The sequence below is a fragment of the Chinchilla lanigera genome, unplaced genomic scaffold (assembly GCF_000276665.1).
Source record: "Chinchilla lanigera isolate Chin_1 unplaced genomic scaffold, ChiLan1.0 scaffold00163, whole genome shotgun sequence".
Taxonomy (NCBI): Eukaryota; Metazoa; Chordata; class Mammalia; order Rodentia; family Chinchillidae; genus Chinchilla; species Chinchilla lanigera.
The window spans coordinates 927736-952956 of record NW_004955564.1 but is presented as its reverse complement, the minus strand read 5'-3'; the positions used below and the strand labels follow the sequence as shown (position 1 = coordinate 952956).

The window sequence follows — 25221 nt, the reverse complement described above, 5'->3', positions numbered from 1 at the left end:
TGCTAGTGTGCAGGCTGGGTAGAAGGAAGCTGCGGGAAAGGAGCCTTCCAGGCCACGGGCAACCCAGTGCTAAAGTTTTCTCCATACCAAGCAACTTCGTTTGTGCTTTGAAGAGAGCACCAGTATAATTAAAGGAAAACCAAGCGGCTTGAGTTGAATCAGTACACATAGCACCTGGGTTCACGTCAATGTGTTGACACCTTTTCATCTCCTCACTTCACGCCAAGGCTTTTTTTTGTTTGTTTGTTTTGTTTTTGTTTTTTTTTTTTTCCGGTACCGGGAACCGAACTCACGACCTTGCGCTTGCCAGGCAGGCGCTTTGCCACTGAGCTAAATCCCCAGCCCCAGCGCCAAGGCTTTTTAAAAGCAGAGGTATTAATGGATTCTATCTGATGCTGATTCATTCTATAGTTCCTACATGCGTCCCTCAGCAAAGTAATGAAAGCGTTTTCCTTTCAAAGATCTAATCCTCGCATTGTGCCGCATCCATGACACTGCAAGAACACACCTGTCTACAAAGGGGACATGTGCTCTTGAGGCATAGAGCACTTCCTTCAGGGGAGCGGCCGCCTGCGTGTCCACGCTGATGAAGGGCGCTCTTTTAAGATGAGGAAAATTGATTTGGTTGTGGTTGTTGCACACAGGTTGATATTTTCAAAGGGTCCAGATAAGAGACACTGCAGGCAGCTAACAAGCTCCTAATAGGCCTAGATCAAGTTTTACTCACCTGCTGCTGGGGCCTGACTTCTGCGTCTTGGCGACATGAAACCAGGCTTTGACAGCGTTCACTTTCACTGAAGGAGCCTCCCCCAGCCTCCTTCCGTAAATCTTAGGCTGTTTTACTCTTTATTCATTCGGCACAGATGTTTTTATGGCCATAATGTTTTTATACTCATTCAGAGACTTGCCATCAAATAGATAGGCACATCTCTGATCCGGGAAGCAGCCGAGCCCTACTTCTGACAATGCAGATGAAACTAAGGCCTGCTATGCAGCCCACAGTTCTCTTCAAAGGAACAATTTTCAAAAAATCAAATAAAGGTGTCACGGTGACTATGGTTTAGTTTTCCTTTCTTTTTTCAACTAAAGGGCAGAAGAAGTCAGGACGCATGACGTCAGTCCATGTGGCTTCTTCAAAATACTGCTCCATCAGGTTTCTTATTATCTGATTCTGGTTCCATAGATTGTACCACAATTGACTTTTGAGATTAACTTGAGTCTCCTTTATTACTTTTGAATAGGTAATGGCCACACAGTTCATATAATTATCAGCATTATGACTCCAGCGAAGCTCTGAGATGATGGGAAATATGTAGCAGCAGACCTTCTCAGCTGGCTGCTGTCCTGGAAGAAGTAGGATCCATGGCCCTATAATGTCTCCTGCCCACCCACTGGGCAGCGAGCAGCAGCTGCGGAAGATTGAGGGTCCTGCAATTTGGGATGTGTTTCTATCTTGGCCGATTGGATGAGTCAGAGAGATTTTGGAAACATCTTTAGGCTAACCCAATTTACATTATAGTTACATTTTAATTGCATTTTAAAGTCTAAATGCAGTTGATTGTGAAAACTGTGTCACATCATTTAAGGGAACTAGAGCGTTCTTTTTATGGAAATGCAAAAGGGCCCAGCAGGCAAATATCACACTGCCTAAGCAGTGCAGGAGAGAGCTGGGGCCTGGCTGCCCCTGCCGGCTGTCCTGGGAAAGATCGCCAGCGGCGGGGGCCGACACAGTCAGGGGACACGGCAGCCTGGGGTTCTCCCTGCAGGCCTTGAGCTGCTGATTCCAGCGGTGCTGTCTGCAAGAGGTCCTTGCTTCAAGACAGTTCACACTCTCCGGGGAAGCAGATTCTGACCCGCATCCTTCTCACGTCACTTTCAAGAAAAATGTGTCCTTCTTGATATGCTTTGCTCTTGCTTGTCCAATAGACTTTTGCATCTCCCCACCCTCTCCAGCTTCTCCCTCTCCTAATGTGGTCTCTTCTCACTCTGCATTGCTGGATGAGCCTTTGCCCCGGCATAACCGAATGCTGGGCCTCCTTTAGGCTCCTCTGCAGCTGACTTCCTTCTTTACTTTGCTCACTGTTCTTGGATAATAGCATTTGTTCTCAGGGCCCTCATTATTACATATATATTAATAATTCACAGACCTGAATTTCATCCTTTACCTCTCCGTTGAATTTCAAATCTATTTTCACTCTCAATCCCTAGACAGTCAGATACCTTGAACTTGATGTGTTTCTATTTTATTCTTTGTCTTCCCTTTTATGTCTTGCTGTCTATTTTCTGCTTGGTAAAATCTCCCATTTGCCCAAAGTAGAGGACTGAAAATAATCTGGCTTTTAAAAATACCCTGGAAAAAATAGACCATTCATCAGTTTGCTGATTCTATATCTCTGAGCAACACTGTGAATTTCTGTGACTCTGGTGGAATTAAATTTATTCCTTGCTTTTTAAAATAAAGCCAATGAAAGACCAAAGAGATGATGACAAAGCCTGCACTCTTCTGAAGCTGCTGAATGCACAGATTTATTTTGGCAAATCATGTCTTCATCTTTCTACACAATTAATGGCTTCAATGGGTTCTGTATTGTGGGGTTTATGATTTTATAATGATGAGCTAAGGTCTGTGTGAAAAAGATAATCAAGTTGGTTGAAGAATCAAGCTGGTCAAAAAGTGGACGTTGAAGCCTAAGTCACTCCACAAGAATTTTTGAGCAGATGTTAACACCAAGGACCCATAAAAGAAATAAGAATCGCCGACATTTGAAATGTTGGGGCGCAGTGGCCACTACAAGGAATATAACTACTTTCTTATTTGCACATACATGGTATGGATTCAGTTATGTATTAACACCTTGGGACAGGAAGCATATGCACTGCAGCAGGAGAGGCTGGAATGGTTTTTGAACTTCTTACATGATACACTTTAGCACAGGATAGTAGATGTGCCTTAATTCAAATGATCACGTCCAAAATAAAACTCTATTTTAAAAAATTTTGGGGTGAAAAAGATGTGTCAGTATAAGTCCCTCAGCTCTAACAAATGAGCTGCTCTGGTGGGGGCATCAGCTGTGGAGGAGGCTGTGGGGGGCAGGAGGTACACGGGGAATCTCTGCACCTTTCTCTCTACTTTGCTTTGGACCCCAAACTGCTGTTAAAAAATACAATCAAAAAATGAGTCTGATTAGTGCGGTTTCCTAGCAGGTAGCAGTTAGGATTGCGGCTGTCACAGGGACACATCCAGGGCAATGAAGATAGAGGGTGAGACTGTGTTTAATGAGAATGGCAACCTTCCCTTTTTTTCAATGTCATCAAAGGAATTTGACCCACGACGCAGGGACTTAGGCCAAAGGCCATGTTTAGCATAAGGCCACTGTGGCACTTATATGGCCTTTCAGTTCTCCATTTATATCCACCGCTTATAATCCTACAACCACTCCAGCTGCTTTCTGTGATGTGACTTCTGATCTAGAGGGGAAAAAAAGGGGGGTGATATTTTATAAATATCAATTTTCAAAACTCCCTGATCTCCTGGCATTAACTGATGAGCTCGGAGAGGTTGAAAACCTCCCTCCCTGCACCACAACTGTAACCATGGCAACCTACACTTTAAAGGCTGTTGAAGATGTTTTTAAACATAAGGTGAGAAAAACAGTTTCTATACAAATGTTTGCCCAAGACCTCATGTCTAATTCCACCAGGACACTCGTTTTTCCTTTGCTGGGATTTGAGACAGTGCTGAAGGTTTTGCTGTTGGAGAAGAAATCGGGCAGCCCAGACCATCACAGATCCGAGGCCCTTGCCACTGCTCTGCAAATGAGATTTGTTCCTTGCTCTAAGCCTCAGTGTCGGCACACCCCTCCTCCCCATCTGTCACACATGAGAAAAACTGGCCACTTTTTTTGAAGGTTTCTGAATCTTTGATATCTTCTGTTCCCCGATGGTTTTCTAAGGCTATATTGGACCACCACACACATCGTGTGACAAATTAAGTAAGAGCTCGGGTTTCCAGGATGATATGTTATTAGCTCTAGAAAGCACTGGATTTCGGTAGAAGACAGAAACCAATAACCCTGTCATGTTCAGAATTGGAACACTGAACTTCTGTGCTGAAGAAATTATCCGGTGAATAAATGAAGATGTGTCCGTTTTCTGACCGGTCAAACATTTGCTGCTGTTGCTTTTAAATGAGCAGTTCTAATTCTTTTGGAACTCGGCATAGAGGTAGATTATAATCAGATTCCTGTTAGCTATTTGGCAGGAGGAGAATATATAGTTCCAATGCTATAGATACTAACTAGGTAAACTTGAGATTTACGGCCCTTTCATTCTGTCTGCTACTCATTCATACTTTATCTCTCCCCAAACAGCCCTCGTTTCCCTCCTCACCTAACTCTACACGGGTTTGCATATTTATAGAGCTAACTGGGTCACACCCCTCCCCAATCTGTGGCTCTTTTCCTCATCCACATTCTCTACTTCTTGATCATTCATCTCTGCCACTCTCACAATATAGCTCTCCCCAGTTAATGACATTAGTCAACAACAACAAGAACCTGGTCTAAAACTCTGCAAAACAGGAGTTTCAAAAGCCTGACATGCTACGGTAGAAAAACCACTGTGGTTGTTGGGGACATCTCAGAAAGCGAGGTGGCAGTTGAACCAACAAATTAATAGACTTTCTTCTGTACTTAGAAACCTATATTTTCTATCAATGCCAATTTCTCTTTCCATTTTCTTGGTTTTAATTCAGACATGAGGAAAGTCAGCTAGCCCTCTTTTGTTCAGGGATTAGCTCTGTTTTGCAAGGAATTAAATGAAAACAAGCCAAACACAAACCACATCTCAGACATGACATTTACATATGCAGGGCTTCTTTACCCATCAAAAAATCAAGTCCCAGACTTCATCTTACAGATAATGGAAAACACTGCCTTCCTTTGCAGTCCTTGCTGTCATTACTGGGAAAGAATCACTAGGGCTCACCCCACCCTGCCTCTCCTCCTTCCTAGGCACGTGGAAATACCTGGCTATTTTCCAGCCCTTTTGTGGTCAGATGGGGCCATTTGGTGACTTCTAGACAAGGCACACCATCTCCACTCTCCCTTCCCCTGCTGCAGTGAGCTGGATGTGTTTCAGAAGGCTGCAGGCTTCGGCTGCTCTATAACACGAAACCCAAGCCCCTGAATTCTCAACATGAGCAAGAGATAAGCAAATGTTGTTAAGAAGCTGACATTCAGCTTTGTTTTATTCTTTTTTTCTCTGTAATAGAGTCCAGCTACCATCACCAAAACACATTCTTCTTCTCTTTCTCTTCACCTTTCTCTTCCTCCTCCCCATCCTCCCCCACCATCACAGTAATCACATTTATTCATTGTAACTAAAGAGTTTAGCATAAGCTAAACACAATGCTAAGCACTCTGCAAACGTTATTGAATTTAGTAATCATACAAACATTATACGGAAGACACAGTTATTATGTATTTATAGTCATACAGCCAGGAACAGAGGGGACAGAAACGAGAACCCAGCGACCTGATCCCAAAGCCCATGCTTTTAACAAACACTGTAGAGCAGGCTCAGTGCCAGGGGGAGTGCTTTAGATTCTTATCACACATAATCCTCTGCCAACCCTAATAAGCAGGCACTGTTAGCTTCACTTTCCAGTGCCAACGCTGGGGGCCGGAGAGATTAGATGTCCGGCCAAGACCACACAGGTGGTAGGGACAGGTCACAGCCAAAGTCCCTCAGACATTTTTAAAATAATTTTTTATTTCATGTTTCTTATGCTCAAACTAGAGTGTCTGAGCAGTGATTTATGTATCTCTGACTCTGTGATAGAGATGTCTAGAGGTCTAGAACATATAGAGTAGGGCGTTTCGCTCGGGGGCTCAAGATTCCAGAAATCTGAACGACAGCTCCAGCTTTAAATGGCACCTCTATCATGCACAGCTGTGTGACTTTGGGTGAGTTACTTAGCCTCTCTCTCTGCAAGATAGGTTGAATGAGCTAACCCTGGGAAAGTGTATAAATCAGTGTTTCACACAGACCTGGCAAAGAGTATTATAAATAACGGGCTCACTGATAGCTCTGATCTAATGGATATCCAGGGAATATCTAACAATAGATATCCGGGGAACTCACCCTACAGCTCCCTGACATCTCCTAGGACAAGCCCTTGGACACTTCTCCCCATAAAACGATGCAGGGGGCCACATGCTGTGATACACTGGACTCCTCTACATTCCTGTGGTTAGAGGTGGAGGTGGGCCTGCAGTTCTAGCCCCTGGAGGCCCTCTGAGGTGACCCCTGTCTCAAGTCTCCTGCTGGGCAATCTACCGTGACTCCTGAAGGACCAGCAAGCTAGCAAGTGAGACTCAAAGATCTGGTGATTGAACAGATTGGGACTGCCTGGGGCCTCCTCCTACTTTTCCTGGAAGTCATGAGATGAGGGCTGGGGGCTGCTGGGAGAAGGCAGTGGGCTGTAGACGGAGGGCTCATTCCAGTTTTGCTAAGCAAGGGGAAAGCCATTTTTCTTTGCCATTGGTGTTTGTGGGATGAGCTAGGGTCTCTTCCCTCCTTCTGTCGGTGTAGCAGAATCTGGGCTCGGAATCTGGCTGAAATTAACAACTTGACATCCTGGTGGAGATGAAAAAGGATGGCTACTATCAGTGACAGAGACCACCAAGCACCAATGCAATTCATTAAATGCCTGCACTATATAGAACCACAAAATGGCTTTGTAAAGAGAGGAAAGTCCTTTTCAAGTTGTCAGTACTACATTTTACAGATGAAAAAGCTGAAGCTCAGAGAGTTTGAGTTGCTTGCTACAGTATTGCCAGGCAAAACTGGCTGAGCTGGAGGCTGAACCTAGGTAGTCTGGTTCCAAAGCCTTGGGTTGGCCAGCACACCCTCTGCCCTGTGCTGAACTGGCAGCATGGCCCGTGCTACAGCCTGGAAGAATTTCAAGATCCCTAAAGAAGGACTAGAAACCAAGAAGGATGGGCAAGTCCAACAAGATACTCCGAACATCAGGTGGGATGCCTCAGTTTACACTAGAGATGCAGAGTATCCCCCCAAACTAATCTCCTAAGGCACCCTTCAAAAAAGAGCTCTGTGGGTGAGAACAGTGGAGAACTTCCATGCCAACCCCCGCCTGGAAGGTGCAGCAGGCACAGCAAATGGTGCACGTTCTAGGAAGGGCTGCAGTGAGGAAAGAGTTTTGCGCTGAGCATATCCTTTCTGATTCACTTCTGACCGCAGCACCTTTTGTGTTGTGCAAACCCTGTAAGTACCTGCGGGAAGGCACTCGGGGCAGCTGTCCAGGGGGCCTCGCAGGAGGGGTGGTGAAGGTGCTGGAGCTGAAGTGCTAAGCTCAGTGCTAAAGGACACAGTGGCTGTGGAAGATGCAGTGACCCAGGAAGGGAGAGAAAGGAGACTAACGGCCCAGGCTGAGGGTGGAGAGACCTTGAATTAGTGATTTAAGCCAAGAAAGGAAGGAAGGATAAGAAGCAACTATCAGTGACAGGGCTAAGTTAAAAGAAAAAATACAGGCAAAGCTAGCTTGCAGTATGGCTCAGAAGTGAACGTTACCTGCCAGTTTGACCTTGAAGTATAAATTAGAGAACTGGCATTGAGGAGAGATGGCAGGACTAGGAGGGATCATGTTCGGTTCACTGCCTTCTCCTCTTCCTGGAGAGGTGGTGGCAAGACAAGAGCAGTGAAGAGGGCCCTGGAGAGAGCCTGCAGTGTGACCCCCATACGATGCAGCAGAGAGAAGCCCGAAGGGTGCCCTGACAGGAGCGGTGGAGGACCTTAGCGTGACCCTGGCAAGTGGGCATCATGCTAAAGAGCACCCGCTTTCAGTTCTGGGAACTGAACCCAGAACCTTCGCACTGAGCTGCATCCTCACCCGCTTGCCCAGGTTGGGTTTGACCTAGTGATCCTTCTGCCTCAGCTTCCCAGTGCTGGGACTGCAAGCACCAAGCACCAAGCACCCATCACCATGCCAAGCTGAAAGGGTTTTTTTGGTTGTTTTTTTAAAGTATAAAAATGAAAGTTGATATGTGCATTATTTATAGGAAGATGGAAACTCCCTCAGCCAGAGAGCATTTGCCATTAGAGCAGGAGGTGATGCTGACAGTCTTGAGATGGTGCCTGGATCTTAAACTATGTGGGACAAGAGAGGGTCTCCAGCAAACCAATTTGTGGCAGCTGATCCCCAGCATTACCAGAGCAATTCCTAATACTGTGAGTGAATGGCCCGGTGCTGCCCCAGGCACTGTGGAGTGGAATACCAGCCCTGACTGTTTTATGTAACCCTCCAGGGCAGAGTTAGGCAGGACTGGGCAGGAGAGACGGGCTCAAGCGGAAATGGGTTTTGAGGACCTGTCAGCCTTGAGTGGAACAGTAATTGGGCCTAGACGAGAAAGGGGTAAAATGAAGCATATCTCCAAAGCTATCCAAGTCGGTGGGTAATTAACCTCTTGATCCCTCCCTCCCCTCCTTCCCAGATCAGATTTTTATTATCTCAGAAACATTTAAGCTTCAAGGAAGTGTGAGGAACACAGGCTCTCTGAGCTGGCTTCTGCTGACACGCCATTTGATTAATTTATGTGGCTGGGAAGGCAGTTCGGAGAGAATGTAGATGGTGCTCTACCTACCTCATTTCCATATTTAATGTATTCGGGAGCAGTTACCATAGAGCATCCCGTGTTTACACCTAACTTTCTGCCTTTTGAAGTTCACATTTAACTTTGTGTTGATAAAAAAAAAACATTTCCAACTAAGATTTTTTAAAAAAATGCCCATTGGGCATCAAATAGCTTTTACAGAATGAGACATTTTTAGCCTTGCTGTGAAGCAAGAGTACACACGCACTACTGCCATTCACAGAAACAGTTTACAGCATTGCAAATCACCCAGATATATACAAAAATCGGAGCGATTGCCTCTTGCACCCCCTAATTAGCTCCCTAAGATTTTACAAATGAAGGAGTTGGATTGTTATATTTGAAAATGTCTCTGCTTGCTGCATTTTCACTTCAAAAAGTGGGAATTCACATGAAAACGAATGTGCAATGTAAGGGAGCACAGCAGATACCACTTAGTGTTTTCATAATCCCAGGAAGGCATTATGAATATTTTAACTCAGTTATTGGCAATTGTATTTACAATGATGCATCCCCGCTCTTTACTTAGGCTTTGACTGGGTACTAGATTCTTGTCTGTAAGTGAAATGTGGGTGTATTAAAGAGGAGGGAGGAAAGCATTACAAGATGGAGTAACCTAAACTCCACTGTGCATTTTGTTCTTGAGCTCTGACCTTGCAGACATTTTGCGGAAGCTTCTGGAGCTCTGCTTTCCCACACCCCACCCTGCTCTCCTCAAGGTGTTTACCAGCCCCTTGTGGGCCAAAATCATCTCCCGTCATTTTTTCTTGACTACTCTTTTCAAATTTCCTCTCCCTCCCATGCTTTGCTGGACATTAAGCACCATCTAATGGACAGTGTTACCTTTAAAAAAATTCTGTGCAAATGCCTCTGCCCTCCCTTAGCCCAATGCTAATATATGAGTAGCTGATTCATAAATGTGTATCAGATAACAGAATCAAATTTACTCAGTTCTCCAAGATGCTGACTCCAAAGTTGTATTGCAAATTAAGTCGTTCTGATTGTAAGATTAGAGTATGCTTGCTGTTAGTTAATGAATAAATACATAAGAAAATAAAATAACCTTGAAATTTCACCATCCAGAAATAGCCTCTGACAACATTTTGGTGATTTTAGTATCTATTATTTTTCCCTCCATATGAGTGTCCTTAAATATATATGTTTAAATGTAAGTCTTCCACATTTACATACATGTGCATATTCAAGATCAAATAATATATTAAGATTGTATTCCTGCTTTGAAAATATTATTTACTGTGTGGGAATGATCTCTTTGTTAACTTCTTGCAACTCATGGTACTAAAAGTCCACATGTAAAAAAATTTTTGACATACTATTTTAAGCTTTATGCATTTATTGGGTATTTGATTTCCAATGAATGATCATTGTTATCAATAATTCTGTGATGCTGATTCGGGTACATACATATGTGTCCACAGTTACCTAATTTCTTAATGTCAGTTCCCAGAAGTTGAAGTTGCCTTGGGAAATCAATTCCTTTGGCAAGTGATACATAATTATCAACATGCTTTGCAAAGAAATCATGCTGACCCTTATCCCCTCCTGCAGCACAGGCGGTGCCTGTTTGCCTTGTGTTTGCCAGCATTCCGTGCTAAGTTTCTTAAACCTGTCACCTTGATAGGTAAAAATGATAAGGTTCTCTTACTTTTTACTATTTATAAAATACTGGTCAGGTACTTTGTCTTTCTTTTTTCTGGGTCTTGTAAAGCAACCGTGTTCCCAAGCCTTTTCCTTTTGTGTGTGTGTGGGTGCTAAGGTTTCTCTATCGATTTGTTAAGGCTCACTCTTCACTGTGGCCATTAATCTCTCCTGCTGTGTGTTGCATTTTTGCTATGCTGCTATTTGAGGTAATTTTATTTGATGTGTTCAGATACTGAAATTTTCATCTTTAGTTAGGCATAGCACCATTTTTCTTTGGGACTTACTCCTTTGCTTATACAATAAAATCCTTGGCCTATTCCAAAATCAGAGTCATGTTAATAGGGGTCTTTTTCTAAATTGTTAATGGCTTTGTTTTCACTGTTGATTCTTAATTTCATCTGTAATTTCCTTTTGATATATTATTTAAGATCCCATTTTGAGTTTTCACCCTCCAAATTTGCTTTTCTTCTAAATGTTTTCTTAAAGATCTATTCTTTCTGGGTTTCGTGATACAGCCTTTGTATGGTATGAAGTTCTAAGATACTGTTTACTTTGAAACTATCTGATGTATTGAATTTTGCAACAATGCCACATTGTTCCAGCCCTCAGAGCTTTATCACGGGTGTTCATATTTCACGTAGGGCAAGCCCTGCTTTAAAGTGGTACTATTTTTCAAAATTGTCTGAAGCTTTGTTTCTCTCTAATTTTTCCTCTGGAAGGAACAACTAATACCATTCTGTCTCTACCCTCCATGACTTGCAAAGCTTATGTCCCATGGTGGACACAAATGGGAGTGAGAGGTGGTGAGAACTCAGGCTGCTCAGGAAGGTTCACTTGACTCTGCAGTAGAGACCTGGCCTCCTTCACTGGAGACCAGCACAGAGAGAAGGGCCCCTTTGGCTCCCCAGGCCACGATACTGCTCTGTTCCGTTCAGCAAGCATAAGAAACCCGCCGACTTGTTTTCCCTCAAATGCATTCCACCAGCCTTTGAGATTCTCCTGGTAGCTGTGAGTCTACAGACTTAGAATTATTTGCGTTTCGAACATAGTTCTTCAATGTGTTTTAGAAGAGGGACAAGAAATTCTGTTTGCTGGATGCTAAACAGACTTCTTTTTTTAAAAGAGAAATTATTTCTAAGCATTCATCCCTGTAATATGTCTAAATTTTAAAAGCTTATTGACGAGGGAGTAAAATGAAAAGGCCAAGACTCCGTGCCGTTTGCAGATGACAGGTACTGCAGATGGAGCCATGCACTCATTTCCGGGTTGGACCACATTTTCTAACGGTGCTGTCCCTTTTAACTGGTCTTTGAAGAATGGAGAGAGAGCAGAGCCAGCATCAACCAAGATGACCAGATTAACAAATCTTTCCCTGAGCCTGCTCCTTTCGTTTCTATTTTCTTTCTCACCACTCCGCCTCCCCCCGCTAGCCTTACCTGCCCTTTTTCACAAGGGAAGCTTTTCTAATAAGGTCACCTATTCCACTAAAATAGACTGCTCATAAATAATCTTTGTTTCCTAGATTAAGATTTGGAAAGCCCTGTGCCCACACCATGGCTGACACAAGAGAAGTGCGCAGTAAATTTTGAAATATCTGTGTCTCCATCTTCATTTCCTTCTCTCAGCCTCCAATTTCCTATGTGCCATCAGGGAATTTAGTAACAGTGCAAATAGCATGCCCTCCCATTTCCTCAGAGTCTGTTTGTCTTTCTGAAATGTGCAGTCCCGAGCTCTATGTCTTCAGGTAGTAATATGGGAAGATTAACGGTTTCCTGGCATCTTTCTTGCAAAGGTTTGAATACAACTTCCCATGCAGATCAACACATGAAATTAGACATTTAACTTCCAGTTTTAGAGCACTATCAACTTTCATCTTTTCCTCCGTACTCTCTTATTTAAGCCTCAGTGGTACTCTCTGCTGGCATAAGCTCCCATACAGAGGGTAACAGTGATGGGCCAGGTTGTGCCCTCCTAAAATCTTTATGCTGAATTCCTATCCTTCAGTACCTTAGAATATGCCTTATGTGGAGATCGGTACATAGATAGGCACATATAATCAAGTTAAACCAAGGTCATTAGGGTGGGTCCTAGACCAAAATGATGAACGTCTTATTACAAAGAGAAAATCTAGAGACAGGTTCATACATTGAGGAAAAGTCCTGTGAAACCTGTAGGCAGAGATCAGAATAGTACATTTACAAACTGCGAAACACCAGGATGGCCAGAAAACTACCAGAAGCTCAGAAGGATTCTCCCTCACAGCTTTCAGAAAAATACAACCCTGCCAACACCTTGCTCTCAGATTTTTGCCCTCCAGAACTGTGAGAGAATATACTTCTGTTGTTTAAGCCACTCAGTGAATAGGACTTTGTCATGGCTGCCCTGGAAAATGAATATAGTAGCTGATAAAAAGTAGAGGAGGCCAAGTATTCCCCCCAAGGCAGAGCCGAGTTTCAACAGAGGATTCTATGCACTGCGCCTTCTACTGGGCTAGAAATTCTCATTTTATCATCTGTAATGAGCTGGGGTCAAGGGTGGCCAGGTCGGACAGCAAAGAGTTTTATGGATTTTGGACCAAGCCATACTCTTCCCACTCTGACTTGCCACATCTCCAGCAGGTTCCAGATTGCCTACATTAGTTCCCTGGCTGGTGATGGCCATTGCCAGGAAAGTTTCCTGTCTCTGGTAGGACTGATACTTATACATGCAATAGCTACTCCATGCCTAACCCAGCTAACTGCCTTACACATATTTCTATAATTCTCATTACAGATACCAGTTCACTTGTAGATACCAGGCTGTGGTTGTTATTTCTCCTAGTAAAATAGCCACTGCGTTGCAAATCCAGTACATCAACCCAGGCATTTTGACCTTGAAGCTGACATTTAGTCCACTCCAAAGTCTGGAAAGTGTGATGTAAAGAGAGTGGGGACAGCCGGGTGTGGTAGCACATACCTGTAATCCCAGCACTTGAGAGGCTGAGGAAGGAGGGTCACCATGAGTTTGAGACCAGCCTGGGCTACACAGTGAGTTCAAGTCCAGTCTGAACTACATAACAAAACCCTGTCTCAGTCAAAACAAAACAAGAGAGAGAGAGAGAGAGAGAGGGAGAGAGAGAGAGGAAGGGAAGAGAGAGGAGAGAGGGGAGAGGGGAGAGGGGAGAGGGGAGAGGTGAACAGAGAGAGAAAGCATGCATTATAGAACTGTGCAAAACTTTAAATACCTTTATCTTTGGGAATCTTCAAGGGAGTAATAAAGTAAGCAGATTCTCCAGTACATAGTGACCCAGAAGGTCCTTTATTTTTTTAAATAAATTTCATAGACTTACTAGACACAATTGTAGACCTGATAAAGTTGAAATTTTAGATAAACCATAACTAATATTTTAGTATTATACATCTATTCTAAGTACTGTATTAAACTTACTGTCTTGGTTACTTTTTTCTCATTGCTGGGACAAAATACCTGATGCCCAAAATTAAGGAAGGAAAGGTTTATTTCGCTTACAGTTTGTGGCGGTTTTAGTCCATACTTGGCAGGTTACAAGGCAGACTGGCACATGGCAGAGGGCTACAGCTCATGGCGGCAGAACACAGCGAAAGCAACAAGCACAAAAGCCAGGAATGGCTACAAGCAGCCTCTTCCTCTCCCTTACATATGCAAACTATCCACCCCAGGGCAGGTGTAGCTCTCACACCCATAATCAATCAAACTCTAAAAGCCTGCCCCATGGCCGTATGAGGCTTTGGGGGGACACCCAGACACAAACCATAACACTCACTAATACTTAAAAATTGGTCACTGTTTTTCTAAGATTCTCATTTAATTAATCTAGCAAGCTACATATCAGGTGCTTTGAAAAAACATAGGATAGACAGCCAAAATTCCACAACTCTCCTTGTTCCCTAGTGACATCTTTCTTAGGAAACAAAAAATCTGCCCCAGTGGCCACAGATGTTAAGAAGGTCACAAGGAAGGTTACAACTTGTGGACTGCTCTACAACTTGTACCTTTCCTTGTGACCTTCTTAACATCTGTGGTGGATTAACTAATGGTCAATTTGTAACACCCAGCTGCATGAGTCAGTGTAGTGCTGGGTGTGGAGCACCCACCTAAGGAATTTTGCCCACAGCATAAAAGGAGAACTGGAGGGAAAGATGGTGCTGTTGATTCCCCTAGAGAAGCTTGTCTCACTGGTTTGCCTGAAATGAACTCAGCCGTTCTCATCGTCAGAGGAGCTCATGTCCTCAGTGTCACTGAGGATAGTTATGCTTCTCCTTGAAGGAGCTCTGGTCCTTACCTTGAGCATCACTTCCTGGCTCCAGTGTAGATCCCTCATCCTGTTGGCACAGATCCTTCATCCTGCTGGCACAGACTTTCTAGCTTCTACCACTGACCTTTGGGTCTTCCCAGTGCAGATCATTGGTACATGCTTGCATGAAACATGGTCATGGGCTCTAGGCCTCCAACTGGACTTATGGAAGACATTGCTATGGGCTCTAGATCTTTAGCTGGACTCATGCAGGGCATTGCCATGGGACCCAGGCCCTCAGCTGAATTCTTTGGGTCTCTAATGCATGGACAGATCTCTTGTACTCTTCTGCATTTGACTTTTTAAGTGAATATTTTAAAATAATCCTATAAATTTTGTATCCTGTATTAAATCTATTCCCTTTGAAACACTGACTACAACTCTATCCTGTTGTCCCTCATCCTATCACCAGTGGAGTCCGCAGTGGACTCTGCTTCTTTTCTTCTATGACTGAGGATATGCCATTCCAGACCCAGGGGCAGGCACACCCTTGATTATTCCAAAGAAAGCATCACACCGCCATACAGAGACCTGGCCAGACAATAGCACCAGTCTTCCCAGCTTCAAGGAGAGGCAGAAAGGCTTATGGAAAAAATGCACAGAAAAAGAAAAGAAAAGAAAAGAAAAGAAAAGAAAAGAAAAGAAAAGAAAAGAAAAGAAAAAATGCACAGAAAACCAAATACTGATGATGGGAGATTGGTTTAGTAGGCAACCTGTCCTGTGGCATTTCTGCTACATTTCCATTCCAGGGGAGTTGGAGGCTTATCAAGTATAGTAGAAAAATGGAATTCTAAAAAAGATCAGGTCAGCTCAGTGTCTGTCAAATCACCAGAGCATGTCTGGAATCTTGAATCCTATCATCTATCTCACTTCAGAACCCATCCTTTCCAATTAATGCTACATCTGATGATAACACCCAAAACACTCATAACCCTATCTCTTTCTTACATTACCTTTCAAAAAATGCAGTTGTCTTTCCAATATAGTCCTGATATCTTGATCAAAGTTTCAGTTACTGTAAGCTTTATGGGTTAAAGCAAAGCAGAAACAAATGACCAAACATAGTTCATAATATTTTTGAAACAGAAAACTTTACATTTCTTGGGTAAGAACCCTTGATGTTAGAATGAAGAAGCTCAATTCAGATTCCAGAGTGTGCTGTCTAGTAAAGTAGCCACCAGTCACATGTGGCTACTAAACTTTGCATTGAAATTAATTAAAATTTAATAAGTGAAAATTTCAGTTTACTTACCACAGTGGCCATATTTTAAGTGCCCAATAGCCATGTGTGACAGGTGTCCACTCCATGGAATAATGCAGATACAGAACATTTCCATCACAGAAATTTCTATCAGACTATGTGACAATCTCATTCTCCAACATGGCAAAGATCACAATGCATATGATTATTAGCATAATACCAGTTGTATTCTAAGAATGCTCCTAAAAAATTTGGAGATGTATTTCTAAAATAAGGAAAGCATGAGGATTATTTATATTTCACATGGAGCTACTCATAGTTTATTATTACAGTGACTTGTTTAAAGATGACAATTTATGTTCTCAGCCTGCAGTGTAGCCCACTAGCAAAGGTAGAACCACACAGCCACTACTAATGTGTGTCTGCTTCTTTTTCTAATGAGTTGCCATGGAAGACTGAACAAAAGAAAGAGATGAGTTGCAAAAGTGGGCAGATCTAGAAGCCTCTGTGCAAGGGGGTGGACATCAACTAAGCCAAACTTCCTAATTTGAGATGGGTGGCTATCAAGAGACAGCAAATCGCAATCTTGTTGTCCCTTATTTTGAACGTAGCTCTGAACAAGGAGACTTATTTACTGAAAAAGTATGAGAAAACACATATATGTAAAAAGAAAAATTCCTTCATTCGTACTCTGGTGGCCAGATAGGTCACAAACACATTAATTGTTTTTTAGCTCTCTATAGGTTCTTTTATCCATATATACATAATATGTGCACAGAAATAGGATCATAATATGCATACTGTTTGCTACCTACTTTTAAAATTAATATGCTTCAACACATTTCTAAATCAGAATGACTTACAAAATTACAGGTGTTACAGGTGTTTTAACTCTAGTTAGGCATTTGGTAGGTTTCCAGTTTTTCCCCAATTTTAAATATCATTCCATGGAACACCACCAAGGCTTTGCATATCGTTAATTATTTTCAAAAAATAAATTTCTGTAAGGAGAATTACTTTCTCAAAAAGGGGCTACAGGTTGGTATTTGTTAAGGTTTGGGATACAGGTCTTCAGTTCCTTTACAAAATGGAGGCACTGACTTCAATCCTTAAGGACCCTTCTCATTCCAAAGTTGACTCCTGGGTGGTAGTTCTGTGTCTATGGGAGTCTGAGTTTCAGCAAACCCTGAGCTCACTTCCTCCACTACCAGCCCGAGTCAGAGATGGCCTGATGTTCCAAACTATGGGCAATAACATAGTCACCCAGAGAATGACAAGTAGGAGGTCCCTTCCTCCTGGATACTAGCACAAGGAGTACTGGATACTGCTAGAAACTTCTGTGATGTGGAAAAATCTGGGTCTCTGTATCTAGAGTCATAAGCTCTGGCCATTATCTGGCTACCAATCAAATAATATAGGGACACTATGATAAAGAGTTAGATTTTAATCTTTTTAAAGTTTTATTGGCTACATGGGGCTAGCTAATGTTTACCATATTGCACAGCAACTAAGTGTATACCTGAAATATATACTCAGACCTTGGATAATTGCTTTATTTTAAATATGGAAATTCAAACATTGCCCCAAAGTCCATGTCATATTCATCTGCTTGCTCTAAGCTACTTTTATTTTATACTTTTATTTTTTATTTTCCTTGTTATTTCTTCCAGGATAGGGACTACTCCTTGTATCACCAAAGATAACCTGAGCCCCCCTGGTTAGCTATAGCACAAAGGCTATCCTCAGTGGGTGAGCAGGTAAAGGCAGTGATGTTTCTCAAAGTTTAACTCAATTATGACAGACCATATCCTCAAGCCAAGCTAATTATCCAGGTGTGGCAGTGGGGACTATAATGATAACAGTATCTGATTTAATGTTATTTTGAGGATTGAATGTAAGAAAAACACTACTACTGTTATCGCCAACCTTATAGCAAGGTCCCCTTCATAGCGGGATTTTTGGTCAGAACCCAAGACTATTAGCTGAGATTTGCTTTAAGGGTTTTTAAATCCATGGTTGTGTACTACATCAGTATATTTGGCTTGAAATGAGAGTGAGGCAGGGATGTCAATGTGTTTATCTTGCTTATTGCTGTATTCTTGGTGATAAATCCATAGTAAGCATTTAATGCATCTTGAAGATAGATTGAGGATAAATAGGGAGAAAGGTGGGAATGAAGAAGATAGAGAAAGCCCAGAATACAAATAAAAATAGTATCAGAAACCCTGAAATCCAGCTGTTTAGGAAGACCCGTCACTGTTGGTCCAATAAAAAGAATCTTCTTTTCTCTGACCTATGAAGAGAAAAGGCTGATTTGAAAGACCATTTTCCAGCCTCAGGACTGTTGATGTTCTGTTGTAGGAGCTTCTCCAGTACATTGTAAGGCACTGAGAGCACCCCTGGCCTCTGCTTCCTGGGTCTCCCAGTCACTGCAGCAGAAATGTTTCCAGATGTTCCTAAATGATCCTATCAAGGCAAAACTTGTCCCAGTTGATTAAATATTTGAAGTTCCTTCCAGCTTTGATAATCTAAGATTCTACTTGGGACAATAATTTCTAACTATGTGAATTTTCTGACATTTCTTAGATCACTATAGAATTATAATATCCTAAGTACTCATGTAAACCACTGTGGCCTGATGATCAATTTAATATTTGGATCACTGGCCCATTAAAATGCTGATTTGAAATTCAATTATCTATTTTAAAAATGACCACTTTGTGAGTTATCTGTTATGCCACTGATTTTATTTAAATGATTGTATAATTTCACCCACTCTGTGTTCATGAATACTTTGTCATTCAGTGTCAGAATGCCTGCTAATGACCCTAATATCATAGCTTGTGTCTATAAAGCCCATACAGTTATTGATGGGTTTGCTTTGTTTTTGTTCATCTTCCACTCTTTATCCCTGAGTGACACTTTTAATTAGTGCTCATTAAGATTCACAAATAGCCTGGCCTTGGATCCTGCATGTGCTCAGTTCACTCCCTGCTAGCTTATTGAAGTTGCTCGTAGAAGCCACATAGAGAGATGTATTTGTTTTCTGGGACATTATGTTCATGTATCTCAATATTCAAGGAAAATGTACCTTCGTCAAAAACAGAAGTGTACTATTGCAGAAATATGTGTTCATGAAACCTGTGTGCAGGCTGATCAATGCATCACTCTTTTAGTAATTATAAAATTGGAATCTCACATCAGGGCTGTGGTGGTTGCCTAGTGTTAACTTTCAAACCCCTGTGTTAAAAAAATCCTTAGGAAGATGATCCAGAATTATAAGACACACTGCATAAGGTCCCAATGATGTGAAATCAATGTTTCCCATGAGATTGGAGTACTTATTCATTGTGTTCCAGACAGTGTCTGAAGCATTACATGCTATTACCACTAATTCTCCCAACCCCACCAGGTTAGTACTACCATTAGCAACATTTTACTAAAAAGAAAAAGTCTTACTAGAGAGACCTTCAATAACCACAGAGCCAGAGTATAAATCCACAATTACAGGTTTCTAGAATCTGTAGTCTTTTCCATCACCTACATTGCCTCTAGTTTTAGTATAACATACAAATCACTCACTTTTTTTTTCCTGTTATACAAACAGTTCTTAGCATTAATCTAAAAGTTGGCTCAGCATTTATATTCCTATCAAAGCAGGTTATGGTGTTAAAATTTGCAAATGCTTATATGTAGGAAATTATTTTAAAATAACTTCCTTTTGATTATTGTTTTGTGCATATTGTTTTAATCCATAGATTTTTCTATAGTTCACTCTGAGAGCATAATTTCCCTCCACTGAAAGTACGGTTTCTTGTAACTAATGAGAAAACACAATGACTTTGGAGCCTTGTGATTATTATGTTTTTAAGTTTCATTTGGCTCTTTGTAGTTTAGAAATAAGATTTTTTATATGAAAATATTATCTTTATCACAATACTCTAAATCAGAACTGAAATAAGGGAGAACTTTAAGAGAACTGAAATAGCCTTGAGGCTGTGTATTTTTACTGTTGTATTCTTTGGAAGAAAGAAGTGCAAATTGAAATTTCAGTTAAAATTTGACCATGAGTATATCCCTTCCATGTCTTTTCCTTTGTGAATATGAAGTTAGAAACAAGCAAACAAAACTTCGTAGTAAATTTCTTAGTAACAGCATCTGTTTTCATTTTTAAATGAAGAGTGCCAATAAGTGAACCAGTTTAAATGTCTCAGAGCATCAGACTTAATCATTTCAGGAACCACAAATTGCTGGTAACTACATGGATGATTCCAGCTTGGTCAGATGTGGAAAGAAGTGTCCCATTGCTTGAACTCCTTCTGCTGTGATAGAGGAGTCATATGTCCAACTATATGCATTGTATATCCTGTGTGAAAGCATCATTCATTATTATTTGGAAACTGCCTGAATCCTCAAAACTGTGCCCCATTTTTAAAATGCGTAATTGTTAAACAAAGTATGTCAATTTTAATGCCAGAGTGATGGTCACTGCAGGTAATGTTCTTTAAAAATAAACAAATAACGGCCATTTAATCCATAAAGCCACAGTCATTTGTTGGTTTGCCTATTTTAATCCACAGTTTGCAAGGAAATGTATTTTTTAACAAAGAAAACAAACATATTAAAGGCAGACTTCTTTCATCACAGTATGTTTAAATTCATGCACTATAATTTTGATGATTTAATGAACATTATATGTGGGAACATTGTTGGCTTAAAGAAATAAATCTCTAACATATTACTTCCCACTAACCCTGTTGATTTCAAATCCATTTTCTCAACAAAATAATGTATTTAAATGAATGATCCTGTTGGCTGAATTTTGATCACACTGTCCAGTCTTTGGATTAAATGTATTTCTTGAATGCAACATATTGCTGGATCTTGCTTCTTGATCCATTCTGCCAATCTGTTTCTTTTGATTGGTGAGTTAAGACCATTTACACTGATGATTATAACCTGCTATATATTGGCTTTTCTTGTTCATGTTGTTTCCTTGTTATTTGTTCCCTGTCTTTCTGCTCTGTTTAACTTCTTGTCCTGCCTAACAGCTTCTTTCTGTTGGTGTTCCTGTATTTGTGGCCTTTGTTATGTCTTTCTAGTATGTTTTTCAGAGCATTCTGTAGAGCTGCTTTGGTGGTCATAAATTTTATCAGTTGTTCTTTGTCATGGAAGTATCGTATTTCTCCATCAATTTTGAAAGATAGTTTTGTGTGATACATCAACATGGGTTGAAGATTATTTTCTTTTAGGGCTTGAAATATTTCACTCCATTGTCTTCTTAATTTCAGGGTTTGTGCTGAGAAGTCTGCTGATTCTGATGTGCTTTCCTTTATAGGTGACATGTTTCTTTTCTCTGGCTGCTTTTCCAATTTTGTTTTTGTGCTGAATTTCTGGAATCTTGGTTATTATATGCCTTGTTGAGGGGTTATTTTGGTTGTGGCTATTTGGAATTCTATATGCTTCATTTATTTGTATGTCATATTCTTTATCCATGTTTGGGAACTTTTCTGCCATTATTTCTGTGAAGAGATTTTTAATGGCATTTGTGCTGTCTCCAGCTTTTTCACTGATTCCAATTCACCTTATATTGCTCTTCTTTGCTTCATCTTGTAGCTGTTGGATTGATTTTTCATGGGCTCTTGCAATTTTTAAGGTATCATTCTTTTCCTGGTCATTGGTTGTGTTTTTGACTTCTAGATCTGCTATTCTATCCTTGTCTTCATTCAATCTGCTGTTTATATTTTCAGTGGAGTTTGTAACCTTCTGCATTTCTGTTTGAATCTGTTTCATTGATTCTATTTCTTGCCTATGTTTGGCATTCATGGTTTCCATTGCTTTCCTGAGCTCCTCTATTTGTTTATCTGTGTCTGCTTTGATGTCTTTTATTTTGATAGTCATTTCTTTTTGCACCTTAGACATTATTTTTTCTGTGGCCTCTGTCATTTGTTTTTTTACTTCTGCTTCTATCATTTCAGATAGTTCCATTTGTTGACTTCCAATTTCCTCTTTCTCTTTGTGTTTTGGACTTGTCCTGGGTAGGTTGGGCAATTTGGATTGCATTTTGCTTTTTTGTCTTGCCACTTTCTATTTTATTTTCTCTGATGATGCTCTTAGATTTCCAATGTTAAAAAGCCTTATCACTGATGTCAAGGCTTTCCTAGGAGGTGTCTGTTCCTCAGGATGTCTCCTCTGGCTGGCATGTTAACAGTTCTCTCACTGGCACTACTGTATTCCTCTCACCAACACTGCCATATTCCACTGGCAAGTTATCCTGGGGCAATGGAGGAAGTGCAGAGCACAGAAATACACTCCTCTCACTGGCACCAACCACCTTCCTGGGGACAATGGAGGAAGCAGAGAGTGTGGACCTACTCTCCACTTGCCAGCACTACCATTCTGTGGCAATAGAGAAAACGGAAAGCGTGAACCTACACTCCTCTCAACCCCTCTCACTGGCACTGCTGCCCTGGGGACAATGGAGGGAGTGCAGAGCACAGACTCACACTCTACTCACTGACACCAGCTTCCAGGCCATAATACACTGTCCAGTGTTTGGGATAAAAAATGTCGATAGTGTCAGAGTCATTGTGTCCCTGTCTGTTGTGCAGCCAACAAGAAATGAGACCTGCTGAAGTCACTATAGCTGGAGGACTAGGTTTCTGCTCAGTTGTAGGTGAGCTCTGCAGTGTACCCACATACACTAGGGAATGTGTCATGGCATCAGTTGGGCCCCATCCTTAGCCAACATATGACTACCACAAATCTGTAGTATGATTCAGAGGTCTTCCTGAATAAGAAGCTCTGGGTTGTGCTATCCTGGTGCCCAGCATGATCATTGCCAGGAATCACATCAAGCTTGAAGCTTCTTTGACCATATTTTGGACTGTAACACTTAGTACTTCTTTTGCTCTAATAAAACAAAAATGTCCCTCAGTAACATCACCTTTCAAATGTACTTAAGCCAGAATCTTATGCCTGGCTGGTTTTATGAACTCAAACTAAAAGGAACTAAAGAAAGTGCAGTTCTGGAAAGCACGGAAAAAGAGGTAAGGCTAAGAAGAAGCCACGAATTTTTGTGGATTAAGAGCACTTGACATGATATATGTGCCTTTAGTCTGTGGATAGATTTTAGGAAATCTCTGAACAGCTGAAATGATAGGCAAAATGTATGTGTGTGTAGGGGGTATATGGTGTGTGTGTGTGTGTGTGTGTGTGTGTGTGTGTGTGCCCATGTGGATTTTCCCAGAAAGAAGCACTACTCTTTGCAGAGATTTCCCATAGCAATGTTGGCTGAAGAATGGTTAGAACTATCTTTTTAACTGCAGAATGATTCAGGGTACAGAAATCCTAATGTCAAATCCATTTAGCCTACCATGGACCTGCAATTCTTACCAAAGTTACCCTCCAAACATGCCCATTGCCTGCCACTTAGCAATTGCTAAAATAAATATTAGCTCTACCCTAACTGATATTTTATGGATGTCTTTAACGTGAACAAAAGCAACATGTTTGACACATTCAGAAAGGAAATGAAGGCCAACTCCCTGCCCTGCCTCCTGTTAATCAGGTCCTAGCTGCATTTTTTGCCTTTTCCTGTTGGCTCTTTTCTCCTTCTGAAGCCATAACTGTAGGGTGTTGAGGTTGCAAGAGAAGCTGAAAAATGTTCTAATGCCAAAGTCAGATCCCCATCTCACTCTGTCAGGGGATTGCACAAGACTGCTAGGAAATTACTCATCTTTTGAAAACCTCTGGAACAATTCTGTAAGTTTTGTTGGTTGGTCATGTGTGTTTACTCTAGGATACTCATGTGAAAGGCAAAGGTGATAAGCATCACTGATGGTTGTGCTTAATCCTTCAGAGTCTGCACATCCCGGGAACCCCAGCTGGTCCCACCACATGTGATTAAAAGGATTGCATTTAGGGATTCATACTCTGAACACTAATTGTGATAGCTAACATTTGTATAGCTTTTGGGGGTTTACAGAGTACTTTTCTTCTATTTTCCCATTTAATCCTCACTTAGGACTAAAAAAGTTAGTGGCGCTAATGGGAGCAAACAAAAACCAATTTCAGAGAGTGTTAAATACACAAAATTATAAAGTAAAATGAAAGTGATTTCCTCTAGTCATGAGGAAAAAATTCATCTCTTTTGATCTTCATATTTAAAGGTACTTGCACGTTCATGTTTGTGAGTTTTCTGGTATTTTTTTGCCCTTATGTTTTAGATTTCCAGTACAAATGGCTAGTTGTGGCAATTTTCTGCTGATTTTAAATGAAAAAGGATCTTTGACCTACATAATTAAAATTAGCTTGGATTTCTTCTATAATGTTTCTTTTTTATTATTGTAGACATAACCTGCATCTTAACACAGTAGGAGGGAACACTTATGGAAACTTTTCATTTTATCTCTATTTCATCCTTATAAAAAGAAAAAGATATAGTAGAAGTTTTTAGTCATTTCAGTAGGAAGTGCTTTATTTGAGATAAACACAAAAAAGTTTAAGCATTGTTGATATTAGTCAAACATAGCAGCTTTTGGCTATTGTCTGGAAAGCGCTCGTCTGCTTAGTTGCAGACCTGTGACCTCTAGATAAAGTTTCAAAATGCAGAAAATATTTATCTTCTTGCTATGACCTTCCATGCACAAGACATGAGCCACGGATTTGTTTCCTAGGGAACTAGTGAGTGAGGAAGATCTATAATTAAATCTGTGAGTTATATACTGCACATGGGAATTAGGCACATACCAAGCCCTTTAGAAAAATCCAGTAATATTAGTATGGCTGCAACTCATGCAATTAAACCTAGTTTTTCCTCACACATTTCTTAGCAGAATCACTCAGAGTGTGAATACAGGGAAACTCATGTGTGTCTTTCAGAAGTCAGGGTGTGTGAAGGTTCCCACTTCATTCCGGCCCCAGTGTCCCCACCTACTCCACCAGCATTGCCAGTGGAAGGACTGACCTGTCAGAGACAGTCAGGTCTTAGAGCATCACAGTGTCAGGACTGGAAGGAATCTAAGCGAGAAGCTGTCAAGAGTTTTCAGATCCTCAAAATATGTTTCCCAAATAAAATCTTACTCAACAATTCAGCAGGTAAAGCAAACACTGAGAATTTGTTCAGGCTGGACTCAAGAGGATAAGAAGGATGCAAGCAACACTCAACTTTGTGAGGCCTTTCAGCCACTGCCCAGCCCCCCAAACCAAGGTCAAGCAGCCAGCCGGCCCCATTTCTTGATGTGAGCATCAGCAGCTCAGCCAAGGCACTGACTAGAGAGATGGAGCTGGGTGCAAGAAGAGACCTGACTTCTTGTTCCATTGTCCCATGGCTCCAGGACGTAACAGGATTCAGAAAAAAACAATAAACCAAA

General features: G+C 41.3%; 1 protein-coding gene across 2 annotated transcripts in view; it reads left to right on the top strand.

The window, feature by feature from the left end:
- Positions 1 to 25221, top strand: part of Cdh13 (cadherin 13) — a 1142761-nt gene that overhangs the window by 596924 nt on the left and 520616 nt on the right. The gene's annotated exons all lie outside the window — the stretch shown is intronic.